The sequence below is a fragment of the Sciurus carolinensis genome, chromosome 6, assembly GCF_902686445.1.
Source record: "Sciurus carolinensis chromosome 6, mSciCar1.2, whole genome shotgun sequence".
NCBI lineage: Eukaryota > Metazoa > Chordata > Mammalia > Rodentia > Sciuridae > Sciurus > Sciurus carolinensis.
In genome coordinates, this window is record NC_062218.1 from 143445161 (window position 1) to 143458650 (window position 13490).

The window sequence follows — 13490 nt, forward strand, 5'->3', positions numbered from 1 at the left end:
GGTTGTTCCCTGGGGAGCAGATGGGGCGGGGGTGCGGAAGAAGCCCAGCACCGGGCCGAGGGGGAGGGCGGAGCCAGCTGCTTGTTTACTCACCTGGGTCCCTGGTCGGCCCCCTGCCTGCTCTGGTACAGAGGTGGGGGGTTGCTCAGCCAATGAGCTGCATCCGCTCTCTTAAAGGCACCCAGCGGAGCAGCTGGCAGGAAAACCAGCCTGGCAACCCGAGAGCCCCTGTGCCAGGAGGCAGCTGGGCAGTCTGGACAGTAGCTCAGCCCTCTGTGGCCACACTGCGACCCCAGGGCCTGGTCACTCCCGTCCTGGAAGACTTTCTTCAGGGAGGTCTCCCACGTCTAGCTGCCCTGGCAGACTCCCAGGGAGGAAAGACAGCATGGCCTTGGCAGCTGCCCCCAGGAAGGCGCCCACAGGTGACAGGAAGAAGCCATTTCCCCATCTTGACCCCGGTCGGCAACCCTGGTGAGTCCTGACAGGCCTTCTTGAACCTCAGGGCGGCGGGGTGTGGTGGAAAGAGGCCTCCCCTCAGGGGGAGAAACCTTGGCTGCCGGTTCTGGCCCTGCTGTGTGACCTTGATCAAGTCACTCCAGCTCTCTGAACCTTCGGTCTCCCATCTGGGAAAACGAGGAGCTCAAATTTCCACGTCCATTTTCCTTTTTAATAGTTTTCTCTGTCACACCCCCTCTTTTGAAAGATGTTTGCCTGCCAGGTTGTACCTGTTGCGTAATAAAGCCGTTCATTGATTTTCCCCTTCTCTGTTCACTGTGACCCTCGGGTAGCCGATCAGTGTTCTCTGGTCAGCGAGATCAGACCGCTGAGCTGATGCAAGTTTAGCCCAAAGCAGAGAAATGTGGTGTTTTAGTGTGTCTGTCAGATCTTATCTGGAGTCAATATTTGATTTTCATTTGACCTTCTGAAATCTGAGAAATAGGGCACTTGTGAGTACTTTTCAGAGAATAGGGACCTCAGGCAGGGAGTCCCTATACGTTGCTTGCACAAGGTTTGGGGGACCACAGGCAGAAATTCGTCCTGCACCCCACCCCAACCCCCAGCCCAGCTTTGGTCTCCACGATGCTGCCTCCAACAGGAGGTTGATTCTTAAAAGTGAAATCCTTGAGCTTGAAAACTTCCTGTGTGGAGCTGAACTGCCCGGCCCTGGGGCACCCTGAAGGGGGACTGAGGCTCCCTCGGGCCTCTGCCGGGAGGATGCCGGGAACAGGTGTTCGGGAGTGTTCTGCCTGCAGCCCAGGAATCCCAGGCGGAGGCCGCGGGGCTGGGAACCAGGAGTCAGGGCTGCGGTCGTGCCTCCTCGCCTCTCTAACTTCACTTTTCCCAGCTGCAAAATGGGCATTGTAATCTAGGCAATGCTTGCTTCCCGGGATTATTTTTAGGACCAATTAAAATATATCATGGAAGTTTAAATTCCGTAGATTTTAAAAGAGATTTAGAGATTTTTTTAAAGTTCAAAAATTTTTTTAAAAAAACACTTTAGAATTGATAAAATCAGGTCATGAATATTTTATAAACTCTGATCTTTGCCATAATAATTATGATCTGTGATAATTACCAATAATTACATGATGAAAAAATTCATCTGATGATGATGGAACTGTGGTTTGGCTGCTCATTGTTTAAATTCTTCTTCTTTTTTTTTTAATGCCATTTATAGGGACTTTTAAAATGTAAAATTGTATGAACAAAAAGAATGGGGGAAATAGCTCCCCAAGTCATGAGTATTGGGACAGAAACCGGGTGCCTGCTGATGGGGCGTGCGGGAGGCAGTGTGGTTCAGAGGTTAGAGCAGTCCCTTTGGTGTCAGATGCTCTTGGGTTCAAGAAGACCTGCTGGTGAACTTGGGTGGGAGTCGTCCTTCTCAAAGCCCCTTCTGTTCAGTCATCTGAGCTTGAGCCAGTCTGTTCCCTCCTCTCTGGCATCTCAGGGAGAGCTCAGTTCTGGATTACGGCAGCGCCTGCCCTCCCAGGGGAGGCAATGTGAGAATGGGATGGAGCAAAGCCAGCACGGTATGCAGGAAGGAGAACCTAGGGAGATATTTGGGCAAGCGAAGTGTCTGAGTATCGTGTGTGTGGCACACGTGTGCCCAGGATCACAGGAAATTTAAAAACTCTGACCCCTGAAGAGTCATGTTAGCCAGTCCCCTGCGCTGAGGCTAGCCTCTCTTCTAACTCATACTGGAAAGTTGCAGCTACACCCCAGGGAAGGCTCCTAAACAATTTTCCTTAGTAACCAGCCTTGGCATCTCAGGACCCTCCCGAGGGGGATGCAGAGTGTGTGTGAGTGCATCCAGCACCTGTGCAAGAGAGCCAGGTGCACTGGGTCCCCAAACCTTGGGGAAATAGGTTTGGGCTGGATGGACTGGGTGCAGCGGGGGCGGGGGTTTCCTCCAATCACTGAGGCACGGAGGCACTTTGTAGGAGTAGCTACGTTGTGAAGCACCTACTGTGTGCTAACAGTCGTGCTGAGTGTGTTAAACTCATGGCAATCTTTAATCCTCACAGTAGCCAATGTATTAGTCCCATTTTTCAGGTGAGAGCACTGAGGCTCAGAGCTACAAATCTTTTTTATTATTATTATTTTTTGATTCATTGTACACAAATGGGGTACAACTTTTCATTTCTCTGGTTGTACATGAAGTAGATTCCCACTGCTTGTGTATTCATACATGTGCATAGGGTGATGATATTTGTCTCATTCTGTTCTTTCCTCCCCCCGCCCTTTCCCCACCCCTCATTTCCCTCTACACAATCCATCCTTCCTCCATTCTTCCCTTACCTACTCCCCCACCCGTTATGTATCATCATCCACTTATCAGAGAAAACATTCCCACCTTTGGTTTTTTGGGATTGGCTTATCTCACTTGGCATGATATTCTCCAACTCCATTCATTGACCTGTAAATGCCATCATTTTGTTCTTCTTTATGGCTGAATAATATTCCATTGCAGCCACATCAGAGCTACAAGTCTAATGGAACTGGGGGTGGAGCTCAGTGATAGAGTGCATGCTTAGCATGTTTGAAGCCCTAGGTTCCATCCCCAGCACCAAAGAGGAAAAAGAAGAGAAGCTACAAATTCTAAACAAGATCATACAGACAGTGGGTGGCAGATCAACACATCAGATCTTTGTCTATCTAAATCCACAGTCAGGGCTCTTGTTCATTCCATCAGAAGTTGTAAAATTAAGATCAATACTACAGTCCTTAGATATGTTTTGTCTAGCCTATGGAGTGTTTTATCATTGTGGCTTACCTTTAATATTTTCAGATTTTAAATGCCAATGTTCAAATATGGAATTATTTAATATAAAAAATCTAGATTCTAACTTCTCTTTTAAAATCAGAAGGAAAAGATGGCTACAGTGGTGCACACCTGTAATCCTGGTGGTTCAGGAGGTAGAGGCCAACCTGAGCAAGGTAGCAAGACCCTATCTCAAAATAAAATAAAAAGGGCCAGGGATGCAACTCAATGGTAGAGTGCTTGCCTAGCTTGTGCGAGGCCCTGGGTTCCATCCCTTGTACTGTAAAACAAAGAAATAAATAATCAGAAGGAAGACCTGACCCTCTAGTCCATATTCTCACATACCAATAATCAATGGAACTGGGTGTTAGTTGCTTCCTGTAAATGGAACCTGTGAGTTCTAGTTTGCCACAGTCCCCGCCACTCCCTACTACCACCCAGTTCACATTCTCATGTGTGATACCAGCTTGACGCCACAGGCCTGTGGTCGTTCAGCCTCTGCACAGCACTCTGCCTCCCCTGTGTACTGGCCCTAGCCCTAATGCTGGTTTGAACTGGCTGTGACAGGAGGTAAGTACTGTCTGGCTTTCAGCTGTAACCTGGGCTAGCAATGCTCTGAAATAACTCCTGAAGTAGCTTTTTTTGCATCACTTAGGGAGAAGTCACAAGTCCCCAGCACCTCCCACATCTTGGCCACCTGACTGTGTGTGATCTGAGTCTGTGTAAATAATACCAGGAGTGTCCAATGTTCTTCTCTCTGTATTGCTATCCTTGTGTTGCATGCCGGATGGTCCTTGTGACATGGGACACCTGGAGACAAGTAGGGCCTGGTGGCACCAGTTCTGGAAGGATGCCAATTCCCAGCCCTTTGATCAGAGTCTGACTTCCCCCAGCCTCCCGTCATCTGTTGCAAGAGGCCTGGTTGAACCGCGAGGATTCTGAGTGTCCTGTGCTGACTCTGCTTTTGCTAGAGGGTTCATGAGAGAGAACACATAGCCCAGCCCGGAACATTCTCTCTTTGCTACACACACACACACACACGCACACGCACACGCACCTCCTAGGGATCAGAGATAGCCCTCCTGCAGGTCTTCACATCTGCCCAGTATCTTACTTGGGCCTCTGAGATGGGATCGTTAGAGCCATGGAATGTCAGAGATGGACATGTGGGTGGTGCTTTCCATGTCGATCGTCCAAGACAGCGAGAGCAGCGGGTTTGGCTTCATTTTCCATTTTCCATCAGTCGGTGTGTGGAAAAGGCTCCTGAAGCTCCTGGTGCACGTGCAACCCTCAGACTCCCAGATCTGTCGGCAGTACCCACTACCGACCTGGCAAGGGGGACTAGCTGGGCCGATGCCCGAACTCTGCAGTGGCACCAGCCCACCTCCTCCTCGTTAAACCCGTGAGAAAACTGGTCCGGGAAGGGGAGACCACGGGCCCGGAGTCACGCAGCAAAGGCAGAGGCAGAGGCAGCGGCCGGCCCAGGAAGGGCCCCCCTTGACCTTGACGTGCCGTCATGGAGCTGCTGCATTCGCTCTGAGAAGAAAACAGACTAGGAGGGGAAATGACCAGAGCAAGACGGGGCCCTGGGAGTCCTGGGAAGCCTGGCCAAGGTGGAAGCTAAGGAATTCAGTTCTGTGCCACTAGACTGAGCCCTGCCCGCCTGGCCCGTTGGCTTCCGTTCCACTTCTCAGAGTCCCTTTGCTCCTGCCCCAGTTTCTTGTTTCACTTTACTTGGGCTGAGAGTGCACATCTGAGCAGTTCCAGAGGGGTCCCCAGGGATCCCAGGCCCTACATACCCTCCTTGGCAGCCTTCAGTGAGCTCCGAGCCCTAGGATGGGGATTCTTAACCATACCCCTGCCGTGGACCTCTCTGGCAATCTGGGGAAGCCTGCGGCGCCCCTCCCGGCATGCATTTAAATCCATAAAACACTAGAATGCCAGAGAAACCAATCATATTGAAATATGGGTTATAAGACTTTTTAAAATGTTTATGATAAAGTAATATGTGCTTTTTTTATTAGTACATTAATCATGAGGTCTGGTGGCAGAGAGATTAATTATGGTAACTTTAAAGTGACGCTGAGCTTCGTGGGGTGTGGTGGTACCTATCTATAATCCTGAAAGAGGAGATCACAAGTTTGAGGTCATCCTGGGAAACTTAGACCCTGTCTCAAAATAGTAAAGCGCCCCAGGGTTCAATCCCCAGGACTGGGAGAAAAAGAACAAACTAAAAGGAATGCTGAGCTTAAATGATATTTTGAAAGATCTGCAATGACTGTAATGTGATTTCTCTTGGTGATGCAGTCCCAGGAACTGCCAATTCTACCGTGGTTCACTGCTTCCGTTCATAATGGAACAAGATGTTTGACTTAGCTGGAGGTTAGTGAAGAGCAGGCTGTTTTCCATCCACATTCAGAGACCTCCTGGGTTCTGTCTGTGGACCTAGGCTGAGAGGCCTGCTCTAGGATATTCGAACAGGAATCTGCTAATCCAGTGGTTTGCAACCTGTGGACCTGGGAACCCTGGGGATTCTGGAAGAGCCGTGGAGGCTGCCAAACAGAGGGATTGGAGGCAGGCAAGGCAACTGTCCAAATAGACAGTCTCTGAATCTCCTGTGTCTGCTTCGGCTTGAGAATTTTATTTTCCTCTTTGAGTCCATTGCAGTGATTTATAGATTCCTATCTTCCTTCTTTTTTTTTTTAAGGTTCCAGGTTTTGTTTTTTTTTTGCGGTGCTGGGGATCAAACCCAGGGCCTGATGCTTCCAAGGCAAGCACTCTACCGACTGAGCTATCTCCCCAGCCCCTTAAGTTTCCAGGTTTATGTTTGAATGTAGAAAACCTTCACTTGGCCTCATGGACCCTCCAAAGGACATAAAGCAAAGCTGAGGCCAAGACAAGTGAAGGGGTCCCCCAGTGCCGTGGGTGGCAGGGTTGGAGCCGCCGGGGCGTCTGGGGAGAGCAGGCTTCCCTTGCCTCCTCCTGCCAGCCATCCCAGGGAAGTGTCTTCCTCAGCCAAGGGCAGGGCCAAGAGTTAGGAAACTTGAATTTGAAGTCCCCATCTGTCACTACCTCAAGTTTCTCCTCTGCAGAGACAATTGCAAACAGATGTTGAAGGACAACATCACCTCCTGAATACCTCCTCTTTGCTGTTCCCACAGCCACGGCATTATCTCTGTGGCTGCACTTTTCTAACCCCTGGTTGCTCTCTCTGCTCCAGTCTGCCTTTCGTGAAGCCCAAACCTGTTTTGACCACAAGTTCTGACTGTGTCCTTGCCACAGTGTCCTTGGTGTCTCCTCACTGCTCACAAGACCAAGTCCAGCCCCTGCAGAGTATGGCAACCATGAGATCTCATGTTCCATGAGATCTGCCTCCAGCTTCCTCACCCTCTACCTTTCCTTGGCCTCCCTGCCTCCTCGTCCTCATACAATCCCTGCCTCCTGAGTTACCACTTCTTAAAGTGCAGCCCCAGGGAGCCAAGAGGAGAAGGGATGAATTCCAGAAACCAGAGATACTGCTGTGCCAGAGGCTGAAGTTGTGAGCAGGGGAATCCTGCTAAACACAGTGGACTCAGAGGAATTCTGTTGGTAGGGACCCAGGACAAGCACGCGCGTCTCTGCCCTCTGTCTGAGCCAGATGCATTATTTTCCGAGACCAGCCCGTAGCAGGGGGAGAGAGCTGGAGTCACCTGCACAGTCAGGGAGGGCCCATCATTTGCCATGTTTATTGGAACCAGGTCACCAGGAACAGAATTCAGCCCAGTAGCCAAGAATTCATAGAATCTTCAATTATTAGAATGTCAGTATTGGAAGGGAGCTCATGGCTCTGTCCTCAGGTCAAGACTTTTCTGCTTCAGGCAGGAGAGTAAAGCCTGGTGCAGGGCAATAACTTGCCCAAGGTCATAGTGACTGTGAGGCCAAAGTTAGACTGGAACCAACATCTCATTTTCTTCTTGATCTTTTGTTCTGGGCTCAGGGTTCTGGACTCTCACCAGGAAACTGAATAGCTAGTCTAGAACTGATTTACCTACAATGGGTTAATGCGTTACTGATGGTCAGTGTGAGTGCTGGCTCTTACCAGGGGGTGTCAACACCTTAACACAAGGTCCCCAGCTGGGGGACAGTGACAGGTTATAAGGTGCTGAGACAGCCCTTGGCCATGAGCGGAGCTAAAGCTGAGGGCAGCTAGAGTCCCCAGTCCTGTTAGGAGTCACCTTCTGACCTCAGAGAGTTTCCTAAGTTTAGTCCCCTTGAGTTCTCATATGATGTCATAGAAGGGGTAAATTGGGAGGTACTGCATTAACCCCAAAGCATGAATAATTTTAGGGGTGCTATGGGCAAGATAGGGAAAGGAGGAGTCTGAAGACCCAAATTCTAATTCTGGCTGCACCACTTCCTTCTCGGACATATAGTCAGGGCGGGGGAGGTACAGGAGAAGAAATAAAAGAAGTGCCCTCCATTGAGCCTCATTTAATCTTTCAAGTGATGCCATTAGTACCTGCCATTATCAACTCCACGACATTGATGGAAACACAGAGTTAGGGAAATTAAGGGACTTAGCCAAGATTTCACAGTTAGGAAGCGGGGCTCTGGGATTAGGGGCCTGGTCTGTCTTTGCATTCTATCTATGTTCTTAACTATTCTATTATAGTTTGGGGACCAGCAGGGGATAAAGATTGTGGCCATTCAGGCCTGTTCCCCTGGCATCAAGGTGGCTGATTCTCCCTCCACCACCTTGTCCCCAGCTTTAGGGAGGCCTTCAGCAGGAGGGATGCAGGCAGAGGGTCCTGATGACCCTCGAGCAGTAAGCACTACCCTCACTTCGTGGTGTGAGGTTATCAATGGGAGTGGGGTGTGTACTTGGAGACATGCCTAAGATCCCTTCGAGATCCCTTTCCAGAAAGGCAAGATGGTGAGCTATCTCTGTTGCTGGGATACCTCTGAAACCCATAGAAAGGAAGCTGGAATAAAGGACCTCGTTCACCAGGCTAAACCTCCCTGGAATACAAGCTCCTACGAGCAGATTCGGTGGTGCTACCGAGCATCCTAGACACATTGCCTCAAGGAACCTTCCCAACAGCCCTGTCTTGGGTAGCTCTTATTATTATCGTCTCCATTTAACCAGAAGAAGAATCTGAAGCTCTCAGAGCTCATGGAACTTGTCCAAGGCCACACAGTGGCAGGGCTGGCATTGACACTCAGGTCTGCTTGATGCCAAACCCCACGTTACCATTACATTCTAGTGCAATCTGTCAGGGTGGGGAGAAGCACAGTTCTAGATCAGGATTCAAGACCCAGTCAGACCACTGGCTTCTTAGTGGATCTGAGCCAGGGGACCTTCAGCTAAGTCTTTTCTGGATCCAGTATCTAGAACTATAGAAAGGTAATTCCTTCTCTGCCTAAACCAACAGATTAAAAAGCAAAAGAGGGGCTGGGGAGATAGCTCAGTCGATAGAGTGCTTGCCTTGTAAGCACAAGGCCCTGGGTTCGATCCCCAGCACCCAAAAAAAAAAAAAAGAAAAAGCAAAAGAAATATACAAATTATTATCCATTGAAGACTTAAAGCAAGGGGGTGGGCCTGGCTCTACAGGTAGGAATGGCATGGTTCCTGCCCACTAGAAAAGAAGACATGTTAGCTGAGGAAGTTTTTTTTTTCCCATTTCCAGTAATTATGGACTAGCTTGTCAAAGACCAGCCTTCTCACTAGAAATTATTACAAGAGTTTATCAAGATAAATTTTGGGTGTGTGTTGGGGAGTATGTGTATGTATTTGAAGGCATTAGAGAACTACAAAAGCACCAAGGACTGCAGTGCCAAGCCAGAGAGAAGAGAAATGCAGGAAGAAAAACTCAATATTCAACTGGGTTTGTTGGTTAAGCACCCCTGGGTTTAGGCCCCAATATAAAAAAAAAAAAAATTCAGCTTCCACTCCCCCCTCAGAGAACATGCCATTTAAGCCCCACTCTAAGGGCAAAACCCTAAGAATAGACGTGAGTTAGCAATTGACCAGCCTTGGCAAAACCGAAGCCCAACATCTAATAAATTTAATGCTTTATTAGACTTAGATTTAAATGCCTACAAGAAGCAAAAGTAAAAATCTCTGAATAAAAGTAATACCAGCCAAGACCTCAAATTTTTCTGTAATTTGTTTAGACATGATACTTGATACTTCAGGAGATAAGACCAAATGACTGAAAACCAAGAGGAAAAATAGACAAAAAGAGGAGGCCCATAGTTGATCTAGATATTGGCGTTATGAGATATGTAATTTAAAACATATGTGGTTAATATATTTAATAAATTATATGACAAGAAAAAGAATTTTAGATTCTCTTTCTTTCTTTCTTTCTTTCTTTTTTTTTTTTTCTTTTTTTTTGCAGTGCTGGGGATTGAACCCAGGGCCTTGTGCTTGCAAGGCAAGCACTCTACTGACTGAGCTATTTCCCCAGTCCAGATTTTAGATTCTCCATTAAGGAGAATCAAGGGGAAGTTCCAAGACTGAAATACAATAAATGAAATTAAGAATGCAGTAGATGAACATAACAATCTGTAAACACAGCTAAAGATAAAACCAGGAATTGAAAAGTAAGTCAGTTGGAAGTATCCAGATTATAGCACATTTAATACTGAAAGGTCATATGGAACATGATTAAAATTACTAAATGTGTGTAATCAAGGGCTGGGGATATAGCTTAGTTGGTAGAGTGCTTGCCTTGTAAGCACAAGGCCCTGGGTTCTAATCCCCAGCACTGAAAAAAAAAAAAAATGTGTGTAATCAAAATCTCAGGAAGAGATAATTTGGAGAGAAGTCAAGCAAAGAAAAAAGAAATGAAGTAAAGTTAGAAGCAATGTATGATGATGCTTAGTAATTAGGAATCCCTTGAAACTCCAAATAAAACGCAGTTTTCAAAAACCGAGCTCGGACCTATTACGGTATAACTGTTGAAAACCAAAGGTAAGGGGGAAAATTTGAAGGCAATTGACAGCTTTTCAGCAGAAATAACAAAAGTGAAAAGGGAATGGAATACTATCTTACCAAGCAAAGAACGAGGATAACATGGTGTGAGCTTAATGGTTCTCAAGTTTTAATGAGTCTGAATCACTGGGGGGGTGGGACAGAGGAGAGTGTCAAGACTTTATATTCTCAGACTCCACCCCCATGCATTTGGATTGAGCATCCCTGGAGTAGCACCAAGACCACGGTGCGTGAGCAGTCCGTGCATTCTGATGCAGAGAGTTTGTGGGAGATGGTTTACCATGATGGCGGCACCACTTCCCCCTTTTCCTATATGCCTACTCCTCGCAATGGGACTTTGCCACTCCTCCAGTCAAGAAATGGAGTCCATTTTTCCTTCTTTTGGATCTTGGCCTGCCCGGTGGCTTGGTGTGACCAACAGACACCGCTTGAAGTAATGTCTGTACTGCTGAGACTTGCCTTGCGGGGGTCCTGCCTTTTCAGTCTTGGCCCATCTAGAACTCAACTGCAACAGGGGATTAACTGATAAGAAGTCAGGAGAACTCGAAAGGCAGGAATAGCAGATACAGGGAGCAGCCACTATCCCAGGGATGACAGAACATCCAAGGAGGCACGCCCCCAGGACTGAGGCCCGGGTCCTCTTGGAGAACCCATAGCCGTGGCTCACTACTCGGTAGAAAAGTGGCTGCGGTGCCATGCAGGGCCCATGGAAGTTGGTAGAAATCATCCTCTGGAAATTGCTGGAAATGTGCCCTCTCGGGGGCCGGGGAAGCCATTCAGAGAGAAATGTCTTCTTAGAGATACTGCTGCAAAGTCACTTTAAAGGATTCTGGGAAGCCGCCGGGCGCTCCTGAGCGCTGTGCACCACAGGAGTCTGATTCTGGTGAAGGCGTCCCTGCTGCAGGGGCTGGGCCCGGGCAGCCAACCACGGACTCTGATGAGCCAGCACACTGTCACCAGGAAGGCAGGCTCCTCTCACTTCAGTGTCTCTCCAGCACGTCTACTGAGAAAACGGAGCATCCTGCCATCCAGCAAAGGAAAGGAAGCTTTTCAAGGGCCCAGATCCACGTTAGTGGATCAGGAAAGAAGGGCAAGTGTGGAACTAGGACAGTAAATCGACGGCCAGCACAGGCCACCTTGAACTGTCCGGCCCCAGTCATAAGTGCTACTGCACTAATGACCCTGTGCAAGACCAGCAGAAGAACTGGCTGCTGGGCCCAGCCCAAACTGCCAAACCTTAGGTCAAATGAGCAAATATAAAAAGTTGTTTTCGAGCCCTAAATTTTGGGGTACTTTGTTTACACAAAATATTGTCATACCAGTACTGGAAAAAAACTAGGCTGTTTTCCATTTCCTATTCTTGTGACTTTCTTTGTGCTGTTCCCTATGTCTGAAGTGATATTTTGGGTTAACTCTTGCCAGATGAATGAATTTTCCTACAGTTAATTAACTTTAATTTTTCTTTGTAACAGGGATTGAACCCAGGGGTGCTTAACCACTGAGCCACATCCTCAGCCCTTTTTTATTTCTTATTTTGAGACAGGGTCTCACTAAGTTGCTGAGGTTGGCCTCACTAGGTTGCTGAGACTGGTCTTGAATTTGTGATCCTCCTGCCTCAGCCTCCCAAGCCCCTGGGATTATAGGCTTGTGCCACCATGCACAGCAAATTAATTTTTTAAAAACCTATAACATGTAGAGAAGTACACAAATTATCATCAATGTGTAGCTTCATAATTTTGGTCAAGTGTTTGTGTTCTTGCAACGAACAGCCAGACATCCCTACCCGACACTCTCCCTTCCTGTCACTAACCACGTCCCAGCAGAAGCATGGCTCTGATTTCTTTTGCCATAGCTTAGGTTTGCTTGCTTTGGCACTTTGTCAGTGGATCACACAGAACGCTCTTCTTTTGTTCACTATCATATCTGTGAGATTCATCCCTGTTGCCATGTGTAGATGTAGTTTGTTTATTGCTGTATAGTTTTCCTTTTATCTATCGGTTCTCCTGATGTGCGACCGGGTTGTTCCGTGTGTGGTTATATGATGAACCCTGCCGTATGCCTTGGGGGAACACATGTGCATCTCGGTTATTCCAACAAACGGAATTATTGGGTTCCCATCATCATGCTCACACTGCATTAAAACTTGAAAAAAATCAAATATTAAATAACATGCATAAATTAATCATAATCATGAGAAAGGAGGAAAAAACAACACACATCTGTGCCTGCAGTGGTATGATATCAGCAGAGAAAAAGTAACAAAATACTGACATGGTTGATGGGTAAAGAAAATAGGAGTGACTTTTCCTCTTGACATTCTGTATCTCCCACAACTGTATCCTAACCATGTATTATTTTAATAATAAAAAGAAACATTTAAGCCTATTGATCACCAGTGTCTTGCTCAAATACCACTTTTCTCCAAGTCGTTTTAGCATAACGAGATTGCCATCCCCAGCCAAGGTCTTGCTGCATTTATACATACCCTAGAGCGGAAACCCATTTCTGTAGGAGCGGAGTGACTTGCGTAAGAAGGCGCACTCAGAATGTCCAGTCCTTTCTCTACGATCACAGACATTTCGTGAGCAACTCACATTTTTTCATTGTTCTTTTTAGGTATACATGACAGTCTTTCGTATGCAGGTTGACATATACATACATGGAGTATAACTTATTCTACATAGGATCCCATTCTTGTGGTTGTACATGATGTGGAGTTTCACTGGTTGTGCATTCATACATGAACACAGGAAAGTTATGTCGATTCCTGTTCCCATCCCCCTCCCCCTTCCCTTCATTCCCCTTTGTCTAATACAATGAACTTCTGTTCTTCCCTCCACCCCTTAATGGTGTGTTAATGTCCACATATCAGAGAGAACATTCATTCTTTGATTTTTTGGGGATTGGCTTATTTCACTTAGCGTGATAGTCTCCAGTTCCATCCATTTACCAACAAATGCCATAATTTCATTCTTCTTTATGACTAATATTCCATTGTGTTTATGTACCACATTTTCTTTATCCACTCATCTATTAAAGGGCACCTAGGTTGGTTCCATAGCTTAGCTATTGTGAATTGAGCTGCTATAAACATTGACGTGGCTGTGTCACTGTAGTATGCTGATTTTAAGTCCTTTGGGCATACACTGAGGAGTGGGATAGCTGGGTCAAATTTCCATTGGTTCCATTCTAAGTTTTCTGAGGAATCTCCATACTGCTTTCCAGAGTAGTTGCACCAATTTGCAGTCCCAC

At 47.1% G+C, this 13490-nt stretch overlaps 1 protein-coding gene across 1 annotated transcript in view; it reads left to right on the top strand.

Annotated features, from left to right (window-relative positions):
• The first annotated feature begins 345 nt into the window (after nucleotides 1-345).
• Larp1 (La ribonucleoprotein 1, translational regulator) overlaps nucleotides 346-13490 on the top strand; it is an 80968-nt gene continuing 67823 nt past the window's right edge. The window contains exon 1 of the mRNA XM_047556165.1: nucleotides 346-471. The gene's annotated coding sequence lies outside the window, so the exon portion shown is untranslated. The remainder of the gene's footprint in view (nucleotides 472-13490) is intronic.